Here is a 19,959-nt window from a genome sequence, read left to right as displayed (position 1 = left end):
CTATGGGCGAGTAAAACCATCGTCAAATATCGACCAGATAGAAACATTATCAAACGTCGACCAGAGGCTATCTATGGGAGAGTAGAAACATCCTCAAACGTCGACCAGAGGCCATCTATGGGCGAGTAGGAACATCTCCATTTCCAAAACGTTCCATTTCCAAAACGCTCCCTTTGTGTCGAATCTCTCCCTTTCTCCGGTGCAGGCCCGACTTGCGCTGTCGCATGCGCCGCCCGGACGGTATATATACGGGTGCACTCCGTGGCGCTTTCAGTAGGTGACTGCCTTCCGCGACAGTCGCGTCTCTGGCAGTCTGGCACTTGCCCCGTCCGTACGTCGAACCTGCGGCCTTAACATTGCAAGATTAATGACCTCGACCCAGCGGCGGTGCCAATATTTCAGTAAGAGATAAGATTCCCCGTATCCAGCGATTGTGAAATTTTTGTGATTTTTTTTTCATCCGGCAGTGATCGAGAAGAAATTAAAACGGTAAGTTTTTATTTATTTATTTTATTATATTTTAGTATATTTTTTAAAAGGCTGTATTTTTATTATTTATATATTTAGCACTAAAATTGTGGTCAGACGTCTTTTTAAACTTAGTGCAAGTTATATACACGACAAGGTAGACGTTTAAAACTTAGATTTTTTTTAAAAATATGATGTTTGATATATTTTTTTCTATTAAAATGAATTTAAGTAGTGTATTATAAAAATAATAACATACCATATAAATTATAAATAAAATGGTGGTTTTTATCATAAACATATAAGTTTATTTATCTTAAGATGTTCGTTTTTGTATTATAAACCATATAGTTAAGAAGGTTATATATTTTTAATTCTTCCTATCTTAAATTCTCCCAACTTTTCGTCTTTGTAGACTGTTGGGATCAGCTCTCCTCGTCCTCAGGTTGTAGGTCCTTCTGTCACATACAACGTCACCTAGGCCATGCCTTCGAATCATGTTATCTTTCTGCAGCATCCATGAATTCTTTGGTCTGTCTCTACATGTCTTTCGAGGAAGATCCATGGCAATCGCCTGGTTTACAATATGTTCATGTTTTTTTACGTCCTATGTACCCATACCATCTCATCAATTAAGATGGTGTAACCATGTAGGATGCAGTGAACCTGAATGTATTGTAAACCAGGCAATCGCCATGGATCTTCCTCGAAAGACATCTAAAGGAAGACCAAAGAATTCATGGATGCTGCAGATAGATAACATGATTCGAAGGCATGGCCTAGGTGACGTGATGATAGAAGGACCTACAACCTGAAGACAAGGAGAGCTGACCTTAACAGTCTACAAAGACGATAAGTTGGGATGAAGCCAGGAAGAAGATAAAATATAAAAGCATTCCAACTATTATATAATACAAAAAAAAACATCTAAATATAAGTAAACATATATGTATATTAAATGTAAAAACGCTTATCTTATCTTATATGTAATTATTATTACAATACACTACTTAAATTCCTTTTTATTTTATTTATTTATTTGGAAAACCAACAGAGAACAATAACATAAAAGTACATATCTTAATTATTGAAAAAACCTCCAATTACAGGTTTTCGCAGAATGAGCGTTAACAGTAACAAAAACCGAAAATTAAATATATAATATATTGTATTCTTTTTTTAAATTAAACTTTTATTACTTTTTTTTTATAAAGGTGACGGAAACGATGTTTAATATTTTTTTTAAATAGATAGGAATTTTAGTATATTTAAAAAAAATAAAATCGAAATTTTCAACCACCGCCTTGTGTATATAATAGGCACAATGTTAGAGCTTTAAATAATAAAAAATTCTCGTATTGAAGTTTATGTTTACTTATGTATATATATATATATATATATATATATATATTATATATATATATATATATATATATATATATATATATATATATATATATATATATATATATATATATATATATATATATATATATATATAAAACATACAGAATTACAAGACTAAGATCGTGTTATTTTAAGCTTTAATTTGAGATCATTTTTATACTTCATGTGCGTTTCGAGGGACAAAAAAAAATCACAAAATTAAACGATGATCCAAAACATGAATCTTAAAACACAAAAACTCTCTTAAAATAAGTAATTGATGATCATGAATTGAGTATTAGATCTTTATAAATTACGAGACGTTTATCCCGTAAAATATTTCATGATATTTTCACGTATCCTTCCTTCCTGAAATTGTTTATCCTGAATATCAGTACTTTCAGGATTTTCAAAATGATCATTTCAAATTATCCTGGCTGGATCAATCAACCAATGTTTTTTGAAATTGTGATTATATTCTTGTGCTACAAACGTGAGGGCCTTGGTTCTTTTTACACCATGGTATATAAAATAAAAACAGATATTTTAATTTGAATTGAAATATCTTTCGTTTATATATGAAAGAAGATGGAAGTCTGAGCATCCCAAGGATTGTGACCTGGCATTTGGATGGCTTAAGTTATCACTTTATACATTTGTATAACGTTAACCATTCTGGGTAGCATTGAAAATCCATTTGGCATTTATTTTTGAAAGATGTATACATGAACTATTGTTTACATTCATTTCGTATGTTAGTTTATTTATATTTTATTTCTTGTTTCGGCATTTACTTTGTGGTAAGACATGTTAAAATGATTAAGGAAACACTTGTTTTCATGCCACTTGAGTTCATTTATTTATGACTACTAGTTTCGGAAGCAAAGCTTCCATCTTAATATATATAAATAATTATTAATTAATTAAAGTTATTATTCAAACTTGAAGATGGAAGCTTAGCTTCCGAAACTAGTAGTCATAAAAATAAACTGAAGTGGTATAAAAAACAAGTGTTTCCTTAATCATTTTAGTTTATTTATTGTTTCGGCATTCACTTTTTTGTAAGACATGATGAAATCGTAAATGAAAACACCTGTATTTTACCACTTGAGTTGTATTTATTTTAACGACTAGTTTCGGAAACTACAGAGGCTTCCATCTTTGGGTCTGAATATAAACTAAAGCATAAATAATTATCTCTACTGTATGTGCGTCCGCCTCCGTAGCGTAATGGTCAGCACGCTCGGCTGCCGTACTGGAGGTCCCGGGTTCGATTCCCAGGGGGGTCAAATAAATATAGGTGATTTTTTTACTCTCATATTTATTCAATATTACCTTGGACTGGTACCGGAAGCGGAGGGCTGATCACCTTTCCTTCATGTGTTAACGATCAAGATAACACTGCGTTTATATGAAGCAGTGTCCTATGCACCATTGGGGTGCGGATAAGGGTTTGAATGAACTGTATGTGAGGAAGGGGGGAGGGGGGAGTTAGGGGGAGGGGTAGAGTTTGAGAATAAAGGAAAAATGGAAAGCAAAGGTGAGGAATTTCGAAATAATACATTATTTATTAAATTATTATTAGGATAAAACAAATTGGATTTCTAAATTTTTAAAGTTATCGATTATTTGGCCTTTGTATTGTACTGGTTGTAATAAGTCCCGAATATTTAGATTTATCTTGTCAACCAGCCAAAAAATATATTACTGGGATGATATCTCAACATAGATGAAGAAGAAGATATTTAATTTTAAAGAGGACAAACCTAAATTTGTGAACAATGATATAAACACACTAATAGTATTGTGTATAATTAACTGATCAAAACGAACATTGATAATGATGTTATCAAGCGTCTCCTAGTTTGTAAAATAATTCGGGAATAATCTTACATACATTTCATAAAGGTCTTTGCTGCATAAAAAACTTACTTAACTCGACCATAGATGATTGAGAACTGGCATATGAATGAAAATGTCAAATGAAGCATATATACAACTTCCGAAATTTGACTTGTGTGGTTGTTGATCCTGGGTAGAATTGTGAATGTTATAAGTGTATAAAGTGATTACCTAAACCTGCCTGTGACAGGTCATAAGCACTGTAATTACCAGACATCTACAGTCTTCTTCATCTTTTTTGAGATATCAATATCAATAACTCCCAAGTGGACAAGACAGGATTTGTTAAAAAACATTTCGGCACACTTAAAATACTGTAGAGAAATGACTGTATTTAAGGGGATATTCGCAAACACAGAATTCATTCTACCGAAGACTACCGGAGAGGTCACATATAGCTCACTCCTTTCAAGAACGTCATAAATAAAAAATCTTCAATTTTCAGTTGTGCATGTTTTCGAAATGCCCTGAAAATGTACTATATCCCAGCAAAAGCGGCATATTTTTAAATTTAATATTTACCCGCTACAGGACAGAAAGTGTTGTTTTTGCATTTTGAAGAAAATGTATTGTTTAATTACTTTTTTAAATATACTAAATATTTTTCGAATGGAGAAAAAACCTTCAGGTTTTACCTAAAAAGATCTGTTGCACAGTAAAAAGTTCAATAAGTGGCTTGGTATTTATTTTTAATACATTGTATAATATTTTTAAACATTAAAAACGTTCTCCTGAAAAATCAAGATTTTTGATTTATGACGTCCTTGAAAGGAGTGAGCGATATCTGTTAATGCCCGCTTTTTTAAAATAATACATATTGGATTTTTCATTGAAAGGTGAGGACTCTTTTCTTTTAAAAACTGCACAATTATTCAGAAAAAAACTTATTCTTTCAATGCATTTTTTTTTACCTGGGTTAAAAGAAAATTAAGTTGCGACTTATGATATTTAATTATTTTTTGTTGTTGGTATATTGCGACTGGACTTCTGTGTTATCGTCAAGCCAATGGCCGAGTGGTAGCTAACTAGTGTAGCAATAAATAGGTCATAAGTTCGATTCGCGACCAGGAAATAGCTTCAGGAAATTCAACACTTTACGACAATCCCAAGAAACAATAATACTCAATTGTTACATTCAAATATAAGGTGTATTCAAGATAGAAACGACAATATTTTGTATTATTTTTTTGACATCTCAACATAGATGAAGAAGAATGTGGATGTCTGCGCATTTACGGGGCTTAGGTGATCACTTTAGGTACACACGTGTTACATTTACCAATTATACCCGTGATTGGCCACCACTCAAATATTTTTTCTTAATTACCTGACGTCCAAGTGACTCTGAAATCTAGCTACTGCTTGTGCAACACCGCTTATCATGACCCTACTCAGGCTTCAACATTTTAAGTTTTACAGCCTGTGCCTACTCGTGAGTGAATTTACTCTTTATGTTTAAAGTTACTATAATTTCATGTAATTCATGAGTGAAAATTCTAGGCAAAAACAATCGCTTACACACACACACACACACCACTCAAATTCTTGAAAATTCTATATATATGGTTCAATTTCGTAACAATGTGCTTGAAAAACTAGAATTTCACTAGAGACATCCTTTGGCGAGTTGAAAGAAGCTTTTTATCGAGCAGAAACTCTTTAACTTGTATGTGAGGTCCAAATCCTGGGTTATATTCGCATGCATGACAAACGGTAAAAATATCCTTTTTAATTTTAATTTTAGCTTATAAATTGACCAGTTAATTTATTTACAATGTTTTGAGTGTGTCCAAATACTAGGCTGGTGTAAGTGACCACTTTACACACGTGTAACATTCACCAATTCTACCCGTTATTGACAACCTCAAATTCTTGGATGTTCATATATATATGAACCAATTTAGAAATCTCGTTCTTGAATCACTAGAACTTCAGTAGAGACATCTATTGGTGAGATAAAAATAAGCTTTTAACTGAGCAGTAACTCTTATATTAGTATGTGAAGTCCGAAATGTCAGAAAATATCATTTTTATTATTTTAACTTATAATTTGACCAGTTAATTTATTTACAACATTTTGAGTGTGTCCAAATACTTGTTCACAAATCTGGATTATCTCATATCTAAAATCTGGATTATCAAATATTAAAATAAGTATTTGGACAAACTCAGAATGTAACAATAATAACATCATTTTAGCATCAGTAAAAATTAAATTTACCTTAATGTTACTACGAAAAGAAATATCCCTCATTCATTAGAATCACATGCCCAAACCATCTCAACACAACTTTCTTAATTTGATCGATAATGCTTATCTCAGCCTTGCATTCTTTCCTCATATCACCTCTGAAACATCTCTCATACATAAAGTGACCATACGTCCCGTTTTGAACGGGACCATCCCGTTTTTAGATAGCCTATCCCGTTGTCCCCAAATATAGTTTCGGGACGTCGAAATGTCCCATTTTCAAAAAAAAAAAAAGCAACACACGGCAACAATTTTTTTTCAAAAGTGCAAAAAATCGACGATAGTATGTAGTATAGCCGTTTCATATAACTTTTCTGAGCAAATTCTAGCTTGATTTCGGTGCATATGGCTACAGCAGGTGACTGGTGAGTCATGTGTAAAGTGACCATACGACCCGTTTTGAACGAGACTGTCCCGTTTTCAGATAGCCTGAACAACATAATTTTCTCATATTTATATTATTTATTCCTCTTATTTTCTTTATCAACATTCCTTTTCCTTTTATTAATACATAAAAACTATGAAAAAATAGTGTTTTCTTGAATATACATACTGTTACGTAAAAATTGGTAGATGTCCCGTTTTGAGGACAAATATAAATGGTCACGTTACTCATACATTATAAAATAGTTAATTATAACATAACTCGTAACGCATGTTAGTGCTGAAGCCTTTAGTGCATGTTGGTCTTCGGGTCCACCAAATATAGCTAAAAAATGTGTTAAAACATATTGTGTAGTTTTAAGTGTGTAAATGGTACTATCGTAGTGAAGGGTAGGATTGTTTGCATGCTGTGGTAGTGATTGTCCTGACGAAGATACGGGTGCGTCTCGAAACAGGTAAACGTAAAAATCTTGATGAGTGATTATTTACTAATATTATAAACATTTTTGTTAAAAAAAATAAAAAAGTAAATGCTTTAAATATTAATAATATTGAGAAAATTATAATATATATTTTACTTGTCCATCTCCATGGTTTTGTGGTTGGTGCGTGTGACTACCGTGCTGGAGGTCCCAGCTTTGATCCCAGGGTAGTCAAAATAAATATGAGCGATTTTACACTCGAATATTTATTTCATATTACCATGAACTAGTACCTGAAGCGCAAGGTGATTACTCTTCTGTTTTGTATTTAGCGATCAAGATAACACTGCTTACATATGATGCACCATTAGAAGGAGGATCTAGGTTTAAAAAAACTCATTTAACATTATTTAACGATATTATTTCAAATCGCTAACACTGCGGAGGTTAACATATAATTCTTCTCCATTTTCTTTCCCCTATGGCTGTAATATCCCTCACTCTGAGTTCATAAATGTCATCTGTATCCCATCAAACATATTCCACTCCCAGATTCAATAATCTGGAATCTTTGACTGATCAAATTTCCTTCAAATAATTAATGATCAAGATTACGCCGTGTCAATCAGGTGCAGTGCCTTATGCATCATTAGGAGAAAATACGGGCGGAAAAAAGAATAGGTAAATCGGTCTAGTGTTAAATTATCAAAATGGCGCTTCAAGTCTTTCCGCTTTCTAACGTCGATATTAGTTTATTTTTGTTACTTATACCATTTTTCGTTTCATGAGTCTAAAGTGGCGAGTCATTTGGAGTTATTGTCATATAACAATAGCAAAAATTCCATCCGTTATCTTGTTAATGGTTTTTTTTACATTAAATTAAAACTTTAAATTAAATTTTCTTACTTATGTATTATAAAAGTTAGTAGGATTTCAAAAGGTTTAATAAATTCACGAATTTATAAAAACTATTGTTCTAAGCAATTTTTTTATTTCTGGGGCTTTAAAATGTTAAACCAATTCATGAATCATACGAAAAAACTGTTAGTTTAAACAATAATTCATTTCTGGGATCTACTACTACTACTACCATCACGCCGTTGCTCCGCAGGGGTAGGCAGAGAGGATGAAACGCCACACTCTTCTGTCCTGACATACACTCCTCGCCTCCTTCACATCCATACATCTAGTCATACATGCCCTCCGATTACGCAGACTTTTGACACCGCCAGATTTCAGGTTCTGATTGATCTGATCGTGACAAGTCTTTTTCGGTCGTCCTCGTTCTGTTTTCCCTCTCACATTCGCCACATATATTTTCTGAGTCATTCTCTCGCTATCCATTCGCTCTACATGTCCATACCACCGCAAAGAACTCTTCCTAATATTTTCAATTATTCCTCGTTCAGCCTTACATTCCTTTCTTATATCGTCGTTTTTAATTCTGTCATACAATGATTTTCCACACATTCGTCTGAGGGAGCGCATTTCCACAGCGTTCACTCTGCTTTCATCCTTCCTTTGCCAGTTCCATGTTTCGCTTCCATACATTAGTGTCGGTACTAGCACGCCGTTTACTTGACGCCGGATCTTAAAATGTTGGATTAATTCGTGAATAATACATAAAACTATTGTTTTAAGCAATTTTTTATTTCCGGGACCTCAAATGCTTTGATTTATTAAAAATGCGTTTACGAAAATTTATTGTTTTATGCAAATATTAATTTCTAGGACCTTAAAATATTTGATCAATTCATGAATCATACAAAAAACTGTTGGTTTAAACAATTATTTATTTCTGGGGCCTTAAATGTTTGTTCATTCGTGAATTGTTAAAAAAACTGTTGTCACAAGCAAATAAAATAAAACATTTTATTTGAATTATTTATTAAAAATAAAACTAAACGACAGTAAAACTAAAATAAAAGGCCCTGAAATGTTTTAATCAACTCGTAAATCAAACAGAATAACTATTCCCATAATAAAAATAATAATAATAATAATAATAATAAAACCCTTATCCGTACCCCAATGGTGCATAGGGCACTGTGTCATATAAACGCAGTGTTATCTTGATCGTTTACACATGAAGGAAAGGTGATCAGCCCTCCGCTTCAGGTACCAGTCCATGGTAATGTTGAATAAATATTACAGTGAAAAAATCACTTATATTTTATTTTACCCCCCTTGGGAATCGAACCCGGGACCTCCAGAACGGTAGCCGAGCGTGCTGACCATTACACTACGGAGGCGGATTCCCATAAACAATTACTTATTTCTGGGACCTCAAATAGTTTGATTGATTCATGGCAAACTTAAGATAGAAAAAATCTTTAAATAACTATCAAAATTCAAACAGTTATCAAATGGTATGAAAATTTTAAATTATACGAAAAACTTTTGCCACAAATATTTTTTTATTTCTGGGACCTCAAAAGGTTTGATGAACAACTTTGTTAATCGAGATTGGAAGGGTCACGAGTACATTTCCGCAACACTCCCGTTTGCGTTTTCCAACGCAAGAACAAAGATATTTTAATATTATACAATTTAAGTTGTTGCAGACTCGCCTCGCCGGCTGACCGTTTTACTGGTCGTAAATTACACTGCCTTTGTTTCGCTACTTTGTTTCTCTTTGCAAACAAGTGCTTGAACGATAAACCAGTCTAACTATTCTCGGATTAGCCTATGCTGTTTTATCGAAGTCACTTTGTATGGCGAGATAAGGCTTAGCTTCGTTCAAAAAAGTTAAGGTTGTAGGAATCGATCACTTGAAGATTATCATGCTAATTAGAGCACAAATTTGACTACACATTGCGTATTCCTAGCTTCTGTTATACAGTAGAACCTCTTATAACGAGCATAATTCGGTAGTGTAAAGGCCAAGGGGTATATCTGTCTCAGACCAAATTTTACAGGAGAGCAAAAACAAACTTGTGAAATTAAATAAATCATTTATTTTATGTTTTTTTATTATTTGCACATATCTTAATAAAAGTAAATAAGTATTGCAACTACAGCTATATCCTTTTGCCAGATTATGGAATACACTATTTTAGACATTTTGTGGAACAAATTTAGAAAATGAAAAATTTCACAGATTTTGCCATTATACACTGCCCTTTGCCATTATACACTGCCGAATTTGTTCTAGCATCTTACTCGTTAAACAAAACACTCGTTAAGAGCAATTTTTTCCCATAAAACACAAAACTGTTTATTGTATAGGGGTTTGAAAATGTACGATGAGATGCCTGAATGTATGAAGAATGAAAAGAGTCTGAAAGAATTTAAAAATAAATGATTTGTTTACATATATATATATATATATATATATATATATATATATATATATATATATATATATATATATATATATATATATAATATATATATATATATATGTATATATATATATATATATATATATATATATATATATATATATATATATATATATATATATATATATATATATATATATATATATATATATATATATATATATATATATATATATATATATATATATATATATATATATATATATATATATATATATATATTTATATATTTTTTTTTTTATATATATATTTATATACTTTTTTTAGTTAATTAAGTAATATTACTTAATTATAAAATATGATGGACTTATTATTAAACTATAAATTAATTCCGTTCAAATTAAAAACAAATAACTAAAAGTTTGTAGATAATTGAGTTCCTGTTCGCCAGGATGAGATATGATGTAAATTAAGTGTAAATAATAGTTTATATTAGTGTAATATAAGCTAATTAAAGAAATAAATTAAATAAAAAATAAAATAAAAAAATCAATGCAAAATACTATAATGTGTGCTATGCCGAAAGAAAACTCAATTTCTTATACTTTTATAACGTTTATTCAAATAAATTGTTAAGGAGTACAATTTTATTAGATTTGAAAAAAAAACGTAAATAAAAATATGAATATGTGACTTAACCGTTTTTAACTAGAAAACTGTGATATGACATTTGTTTTTGCCGACGCTTTAATTTTTTTTCGAAAATGTGTCACAGAATTATCATTGAATAAATTTGTAGCACGAATAGCCACCTCCTTAATAAGGTGATGCTTCTTAATATACATACGATGCAACAGTTTCCCATGCTATCAGCATTTCCCTTATTGTGCGAGAAGATTGTTGCTCTGCTACTTCCTCTTCCTCCATTAACAACCTCTCCCCCATAATTTCTTGCTGTGAAACACGATGATGACTGTAGAAAAGGCGAAGAATGTTTGCAAGACAGAGTGGCGTTGCATTCTATTCTCTCTGCCTACCCCTTCGGGAAGCTGTATGATGGTTGGTTTACAACATTTTATGGTCAAATTATAAGCTTAAATAATATAAATGAAAATTATATCTTCTAGCGTTTCTCATGTGTGTGATTAAAATCCAGGATTCAGACCTCACATCTTTTCATCTCACCAATAGATGTCTCCAGTGAAGTTCTAGTGATTCAAGAACAAGGTTTTTTTTTAATTACCTAACTTCCAAGTGACTCTGAAATCTAGCTACGGCTTATGCAACACCGTTTATCATGTCCCTACTCAGTGGCTTCAACTTTATAAGTTTCATAGCCTATGCCTACTTGTGAGTGGATTTACTCTTTATATTTAAAGTTACTATAATTTCATGTAATTCATGAGTGAAAATTATAAATTGGTTCATATATATATAGAACTTCCAAGAATTTGAGTAGTGTGGTTGTCAATATTGGGTAGAATTGGTAAATGTTACACGCATGTAAAGTGATCACTTAATATTATTTTTTGACATCTCATCAAAGATGAAGAAGAATATGGAAGTCTGGACATTTACGTCATTTAATTTTGATTAATTCTACTCATTATTGACAACCATGCTATTCAAATTCTTGGAAGTTCCATATATATGAACCAATTTAGAAACCTTGTTCTTGAATCACTAGAACTTCACTAGAGACATCTATTGGTGAGATGTAAAGAAGCTTTTTATTAAGCAGAAACTCTTACTCACTTAAACCTATGAAGGTCGTCAGCCCCGTAAATGCCCATACTGCCATATTCTTCTTCATCTTTGATGAGATGTCAAAAAACAATATGACGGTTAGTTAGTTAGTTAGTTTTATTAAGTAAATAATCTCTGTGCGCTAACGGTGTCCGCATTGGTGTCACTGAAAACTTAGTGTGTCATGGGTAAGATCTTAATTAAAAGTCGTAGTTAACGCGGCCGTTAATATCGTAAGCATGTGTATTGAATTAACAGTACTGTCTGGTGTATTACCGTAACTGGTTTCAAAATACCAACATCTCATATTTACTGATAAATTGAACCACTTTTCGTGAGATGCAGGTCGGAATTGTACCGGCGTGTTTACTTTCTGAATGCAAACATCCAATTTTGGGTTAACTAACCTCTTTGACATCTATTTTGTATATTAAAAGCAGTGACAACTTTGTGGTATTGTAATAAAACACTCTCCTTACCATTCATTCTTTACTTTGTGTAATAGCAATTTTTTAAACACTTATTTGAGACTAACGGTTTCGGAAAATCATTCTATCATCGAATTATTAAAATTAAAAAAAAAATTATATTAATTTTATATATAAAATATAAAACCCTTATCCGCACCCCAATGGTGCATAGGGCACTGCTTTATATAAACGCAGTGTTATCTCGATCGTTTACACATGAAGGAAAGGTGATCAGCCCCCCGCTTCAAGACCAGTCCAGGGTAATATTGAATAAATATAACAGTAAAAAAAATCACTTATATTTATTTGACCCCCCTGGGAATCAAACCCGGGACCTCCAGAACGGTAGCCGAGCGTGCTGACCATTACACTACGGAGGCGAACATTAATTATACTGTTATATTTTTCCCTTGCATCCTCCCAAGATGCAAGGGAGCTGGCAGCCGACAGAAAGGCCTGGAGATAGTTTGTGGACTCCATATGCTCCATCTAGGGAGCGGATATGGTTTAATTAAAATAAATCATAATTTTACTATAAATATTATTATTTTATTTTAATTTTAATGACCTGATGGTGGAATGATTTTCCGAATCCGGTAGTCACAAATAATTGTTTAAAACAGTGGTATTACACAAAGTAAACAATGGATTTTAAGAAGAGTGTTTTCTTTGACATCTTTTTTCAATATTATTTTTTATTGAGCTATGTTTTGAAAATAAATGCTGCAAAAACCCATGTGTTGTGCAACAGCTCATGTCATGAGGGGTGGTATCACGATAAAAATGAAGGACATTGGTACCATAAACCAGGCTAGGACACAAAATGCTGAACCCTCTTCTAGTGGAACGGAAGACCTTTTGACGACAGTCAGCTGTCCGGCTTCTCCTGAGGAGTGCAACGTGGTTTCCTCCCAGCAATGAGCAAATGCTTAGAAGTTCCACACTAGATTATACCTCTTGTTCCCAACACGGAGTAAAATTAAAATAAATATAAGTTAGAAGCTACACAAATCCATTTGATGATCTATAAACCTTGTACATAATAAGTAAGGTAAATGCAATTCACATCTGAAAAAAAAAAACAGTTCATACCTAAATTCCCAGCAACCCTTGACGTTGAGTAACCAGCGCATCAAAAGGGTCGAGGGTTTCAAGTACTTGGGAGTGTACATAACTGAAAAAAGCAGCCTTCAAAAGGAACTGGGAGTGCGATTAGGACTCGCAGGGTCCGCATTTAACAGTATGAAGGCTGTCTGGAGATCGGATTTATTCTCAGTGATGACCAAATGCCGTCTTTAAAATCCCAAGGGGTGTTAAACAGGGATATGTAATGTCACAGTGGCTGTTTATACAGGTATAATGCAAATGAAAGGTTTAAATATTGAATAGAATAAAAAAATAACTTTGTAATTTTTTCCACATGAATTTTATTTGACCAGCAACCGGGTTTCGTCGGTTACGACAAAACTCGGTTGCTAGTCAAATAAAATTCATGTGGAAAAATTACATATTTGCTATTTTATTCTATGAAATTCAGCTCCACCAAGAAATGTCAGTACAAAACATGAATCTATTAGAAATTGGAGTTAAAATTATCGATTTGACTGCTGACGATGCTGTGGTTCTTAGGCTGGTGACAAAGGTGTACAATGTGTGCAAATTCACTCGAATGAAACAAACCCGGAACCTCCAGCGCGGTAGCTAAACACGCTAACCATTACGCCACGAAGGCGTCAAATTGACTTATTAAAAATACATGTAATATATTTCACCGTTGTTTTTTCGGCGACCAGTCAGGTAATAAAAGTGCATTTAAAATGGCATCCCGTTTTTTTTTTATTGCCACAGATAATCTGTAACGAATTCTTATCTCTCTCAGCGAAACACGCGAACCGAGTATAATACCGTAGCGCTTATTAAGAAGTGGTCACACTATCGCGAAAAAAGATTATTAATAATAAACGTTATCTACTTTTCGGCCCACTTTCTCGCGAAGAGTGTCACACGAACAAGATTAATGCGGTGACCATAACTCGTCGCGCGACGGTACAATGACACAATCCCAGATTGACGGACCATGATCTGGTGTGTATATATTATTAAACATCACTTGTAGACACTTTTGACAGATGTCAACCCGTTTAGACCCGGAAAAATTATTTAAAAATACACATAAACAAAACATTTTGAGGAAATATACAATAAATTATAAATCATGACAGTCAAAGTATGGTAAAATTAATTTTTAATTAAACCCTTATTCGCACCCAATGGTGCATAGGGCACTGCATCATATAAATGAGTGTTATCTTGATCGTTAACGCATGAAGGAAAGGTGATCAGCCCTCCGCTTCAAATACTAGTCCAGGGTAGTATTGAATAAATATTAGAGTAAAAAAATCACTTATATTTATGTAATCCCCCCTGGAAATCGAACCCGAGACCTCCAGTACGGTAGCCCAGCATGCTGACCATTACATTACGCAGGTGGATAATCCTTATATATTATCGATATTCTACTTCATGGTTAACCTTTATCTTAATCCCATGTCATAAAATGAGTAATGGAAATTACTCATCGGGAATATTATATACGCGACTTATGTATGTAATATGTTCAAAATAAATCAAATAAACCATATTTTGAACATTGAAAGCAAAAACTTTGTGGATCATAGTGATATATTATTTTGAGAAATAAAAAGATATTGTTTTTTGATCCACTCACATTTTTTTAAAGCTAACAGTTATTTTAACTCTAATTTTTAAACATTATTTATTTGGTAGTATAAATAATTAAAAAAAACAATAGGTAAAACAACCGCGAACATTTTTTTAAATTTATATATTTGGCAGTATAAATAATAAAAAAAAAGAATAAAAAAAACTACAGGTAAAATAACTGTGAACAGACTGTAATTTCGATGACAACTAGTCATAAAATAAATCCTGAAGAGGGCAACAGGTTGTTGTCTAAACTATTTTTATTTCTCATAATAATATAAAATAAACCGTAGTAAATGTTTAATAATTCTTTTATTAATGATAAGAGATATTTCTTACTTTTAAAGCAAGTTGTTTAAGGGGGAGTCAAGGTGTTAGCGTCTTTGTAACTGGATGACTGTCAGATTTGTAAATGATTTCCCGTAGTACAGTTAATAATTCACCACGCTCTTCGATGGTGGATACAAGATACATTGTTATACAGTCTATGTACACTGGGTGCCCATATTATGCAAACCAAAATTCTTCACAAACAAAACATTATTATTTTCGACGTCTCAGCGTAGATGAAGAAGATCATGGAAGTCTTGGCATTGACAGGCGCTGTGGCGTAGTTGGGTAGACGCTCGACTGCGAATCTGGCGTCGCGGGTTCGATTCCCGCCAATTGAAATATGAATTCAAGAGAGATTTTTTAATTGTTCGATTCCCGCCAATTACAAAATGAATTCAAGAAAGATTTATTTTCAACTGGTCTGGGTGTTTGTGATGTATTTTTCACATTTACCTTCCCTATCCTTACTATGCTACCTGCAAATAAGCATCTAAAATAGACGCTTTGCAGGTAATTCTTTTTTTAACAGGGTTTACGACCGTCTGGGCTGACTTAAATTATCAAAAATGTTAGTAATATTAGTATATAACCACTCACAGAGATTTTTATGTCTACCGGTTTCGAGACGTACCCGTCTCTTCGTCAGGACAATCACTAAAACAGCATGCAAACAATACCACCCTTCACCACCATAGCACCATTTACACACTTAAAACTACACAAAATGTTTTAACCAGTTCAGAAACATTGTTCTTGAATCACTAGAACTTTACTAGAGACATTTATTGGTGAGATGAAAAGAAGCTTTTTAGAAATGTGTTTTTCCTGTTTTCATTATTTAAAAAAAATAAGTTAAACAGGCTGAACCACAGCATAATTCATATGAAAATATTTGTGGTTCTAATATAAGGCTCACCTAGTGTATAAAGTGACTGATACCTCTTACTTGGGAACTCGAACATACTGGTCTTCACATAGCGACATGATAACCGATTATACCTTTTTTACTGGTCCATTAATTTTATTTTTAAATATTATTAGAAAATATGATCCGATTAAAAAAGTATCTAACTAACTAAGTAACCATGACGCCGCTTCCCCGCAGGGGTAGGCTGAGAGAAAAAAACGCCACACCAATATGTCTTTGAAAAACAATCTCCTCATACACTTTTTCAAGACTTTATCAAATATTTTTTTTTTACGAAACTAATGATAGATGTCCACCTAAGTAGTGTAATGGTCAGTGCATTAGGCTACCGTGGTGGAGGTTCCGGGTTCGATTGCCGGGGGGGGTCAAAATTAATACCGGTGGTTTTCACTCTTATATTTATTTAATATCCCCCTGGACTGGTATCTACAAGAAACGCAGGGCATCACCTTGCCTTCGTGCAATTATACAATGAATTAAGATAACACTGCGTCGATGCAGTGCCCTATGCTCCATTGGGTGAGGATAAGGGTTAGAAGAAAGATGGTTAGTTAGTTAGATAGTTAGAAACCATAGATGGTAGGTTAGTTAGAGGCGTCGATAGGATTGGAGCTGACTTTACAGTGGTAGAATGGTGAATGTTACCCTTTTTGGATGTATGCTAGATCCTGGGAGCTCACACAAAGCGTTATGAAATTTATGATACATGTAAGTATGAGTTACAAAAATTTGAGTAGTGTGGTTGTCAATCATGGGTAGAATGGTGAATGCTACACTTAGTAAAGTGATCACTCAACCAGCCTATGATGGTCGTAAGCCCCGTAAATGCCCAGACTTCCATATTATTTTTCATGTTTGATAAGATGTCCAAAAATTATATGAAAATAACTCTTGTAATTGGAGATAATCCAGATTTTGTGAACAAGTATTTGGACACACTCAAAATGTTGGTTATACAAGTGTTTAATTAAAAATAATAATAATAATAAGGAGAGTGTTCTATATTCTTTTTAATCTATGTTGAGATGTCAAAAAATGCTAGTTTTTTTGTTGTTGGTCGTGTTCTGATAACCTCATAATCCGGACGCCCCATTTAATGTGTTCTGATTAATTTATTAGCAAAGCAATTGGCGGACGTCCGCTGTAATCAGATCCGCAGAAACAGAACTTTCATCTATGGACCGCAAGATTGTTATATTGCCGGCAATCTCCAACGTTAGTCTGACCGCAACGCCACCGCGGGTTTCCTCAGGGCTCTGCAATTGGGCTCATGCCTAGTTCGATCGCCGTCTCTAGATGAAACATCCGCCACGGATCGCTGCGTGTCTCTAAATCCACCCAAGGTCTTGGAATTAATGTCTATCATTGATCCGATACCAGCATTATACAAACATAATCATCTCGCGTCTGTTTCTTTACGTGATTGCTTCGATGTTGTACAAATACTGCGGTTGTTAACCCTTTTCGTCCGAAGTATCTAGAAATCACGCATGGGTATTTTTATATACATATTCTATTTCTTCGTTTTTATTTATTATTTCGGCATTTACTTTGTGGTAAGACATGTTTAAATGATTAAGGAAACACTTGTTTTTATACCACTTGAGTTTATTAATGACTACTAGTTTAGCTTCCGAAACTCAATAATAAACTCAAGTGGTATAAAACAAGTGTTTCCTGAATTTTTTATTCTATTTCTTCAGTCAAATTACATTTTAAATGAGCGTTAAATCACTGATATTAATTTTAACCACATTTTTTATAAATTACTCTTGAGTGAAGCTAAAAGTAGCAGATCTTTTGCTTACCAATAGAGGTCTTACCAAAAAAGGGACTTTTTTAGAAATTTGAATGGAAAATTTCATATTGGCCTTCAACAAAAATTAAGCCTGCTACAAAAATTATTTATATTTTTTCAAATTATACACACATTGTAATGTAACAAAATAGATATTTTCTTCTTCTCACCCTAATCCTCACCCAATGATGCATAGGGCACAGCATCGTAATGACGCAGTGACATCTTGATTGTTATTTTCATGAAGGCAAAGTGATCACTTCTTCACTCCAGGGTAATATCAAATAAATATAAATAAGCGTAAAATCACTAATATTAATTTAACCCCCTCCCCCTGGGAATCAAATCCGCAAACTCCAGCAAACATGCTAACCATTACACTACGGATAAGCTTATATTACATTTTATACAAACTAATATTTAGACTTTTAAAATAATATCATATATATTTACATCATCTTACTATAAACATTTTTTTTAAATCATATTTTTTCCATTCTTCATACATTCTGCATTTCATCATACATTTTCAAAAAACAATTTTTAACTCTTTGAATATTTTTTTTTTGTTATTTAAAACTCTTTTCTTAAAATATAAAATTACGACTTAGAAACCTCATTCGATCAAACTTTTAATGGAGATGAAAAGGACATCATTCGCTATAAGTAGGTATCTTATGGATACCATACTTTAAAAAATATAAATATGTAAATGAATAAAATCTTCATCAAGTATAAAATTAAGTTTCATTGAGTGTAATTTAATAAAGGTCTTAAATTATAGTCAAGGTGTACGGCTGTCCAAATTTAAAACACAGTAAGGGACATTTTTTGTAGTAGTTTTTTTTTGCATTTTTGGACTAAGTAGAGTCTACTTAGTCCATAAATGCAAAAAAAACTACTACAAAAAAATGTCCCTTACTGTGTTTTAAATTTGGACAGCCGTGTGTACTAGAATTGAAAACATATTTGTCTCTCAAGAATTTTTTTAATCGTCGTGATGTGTATGTTTGCCTCTTTGCTTATGAATTTGTTGACTTCTGTCTTATGGGGATTTTTAGTCCCCCTGTTAGGTAGGGACAGGTTGATATGGACGATTACTGAAGTATTTTTACATTGACGATTGGTACTCTTCCTGATCAGCTTACCGAAATTGATTTTCGTAACTATCCAAGAGGTATTTGATAATGCGTATGAGTATTGCGATGTTATGAAAGTGATATAATTTGATTTGGTATTAACTTTGTGGAATAACATGATTTTTTTGTTGAAATCTCAACAAAGATGAAGACGAATATGGAAGTCTGGGCATTTACAAGGCTTACGACCATCAAAAGTTTGTTTAAGTGATCATTTTACGCACGTGTAACATATCGCTCACTCCTTTCAAGAACGTCATATATCAAATCTTGATATTTCAGGATATCGTTTTTGAAGTTTAAAAATATAATCAAATGTATTAAAAATAAATATCAAGCCACTTATTGAACTTTTTTCTGTGCAACAGATCTTTTTAGGTAAAACCTGGAGGTTTTTTCTCCATTTGAAAAATATTTAGTACCTATATTTAAAAAAATTATTAAACCATACCATTTCTTCAAAATGCAATAGCAGCACTTTTTGCCCTATAGCGGGTGAATATTAAGTAAAAATATGCCGCTTTTGCTGGGATGTAGTACATTTTCTAGGCATTCCGAAAACATGCACAACTGAAAATTGACGATTTTTTATATATGACATTGTTGAAAGGAGTGAGCGAAATGTGGGGTGTACTATCAAATTGTATTTTATTGTACACATAAAAATGAAATTTGTGACAGTTGTTTCGCCTTGTTAAGGCATTTTCAAACTAGTAGCGTTTAC

General features: G+C 32.8%; 1 protein-coding gene across 1 annotated transcript in view; it reads left to right on the top strand.

Annotated features, from left to right (window-relative positions):
- The first annotated feature begins 269 nt into the window (after positions 1-269).
- Positions 270-19,959, top strand: part of LOC148308613 (agrin) — a 90,190-nt gene continuing 70,500 nt past the window's right edge. Inside the window, exon 1 of the mRNA XM_088261459.1 lies at positions 270-489. The gene's annotated coding sequence lies outside the window, so the exon portion shown is untranslated. The remainder of the gene's footprint in view (positions 490-19,959) is intronic.

The sequence above is a fragment of the Brachycentrus maculatus genome, unplaced genomic scaffold, assembly GCF_059751285.1.
Source record: "Brachycentrus maculatus isolate JH-2025_06_01 unplaced genomic scaffold, ASM5975128v1 h1tg000156l, whole genome shotgun sequence".
NCBI classification, from domain to species: Eukaryota; Metazoa; Arthropoda; class Insecta; order Trichoptera; family Brachycentridae; genus Brachycentrus; species Brachycentrus maculatus.
The sequence above is the reverse complement of the archived record's forward strand: the minus strand, read 5'-3'. Positions and strand labels throughout refer to the sequence as shown.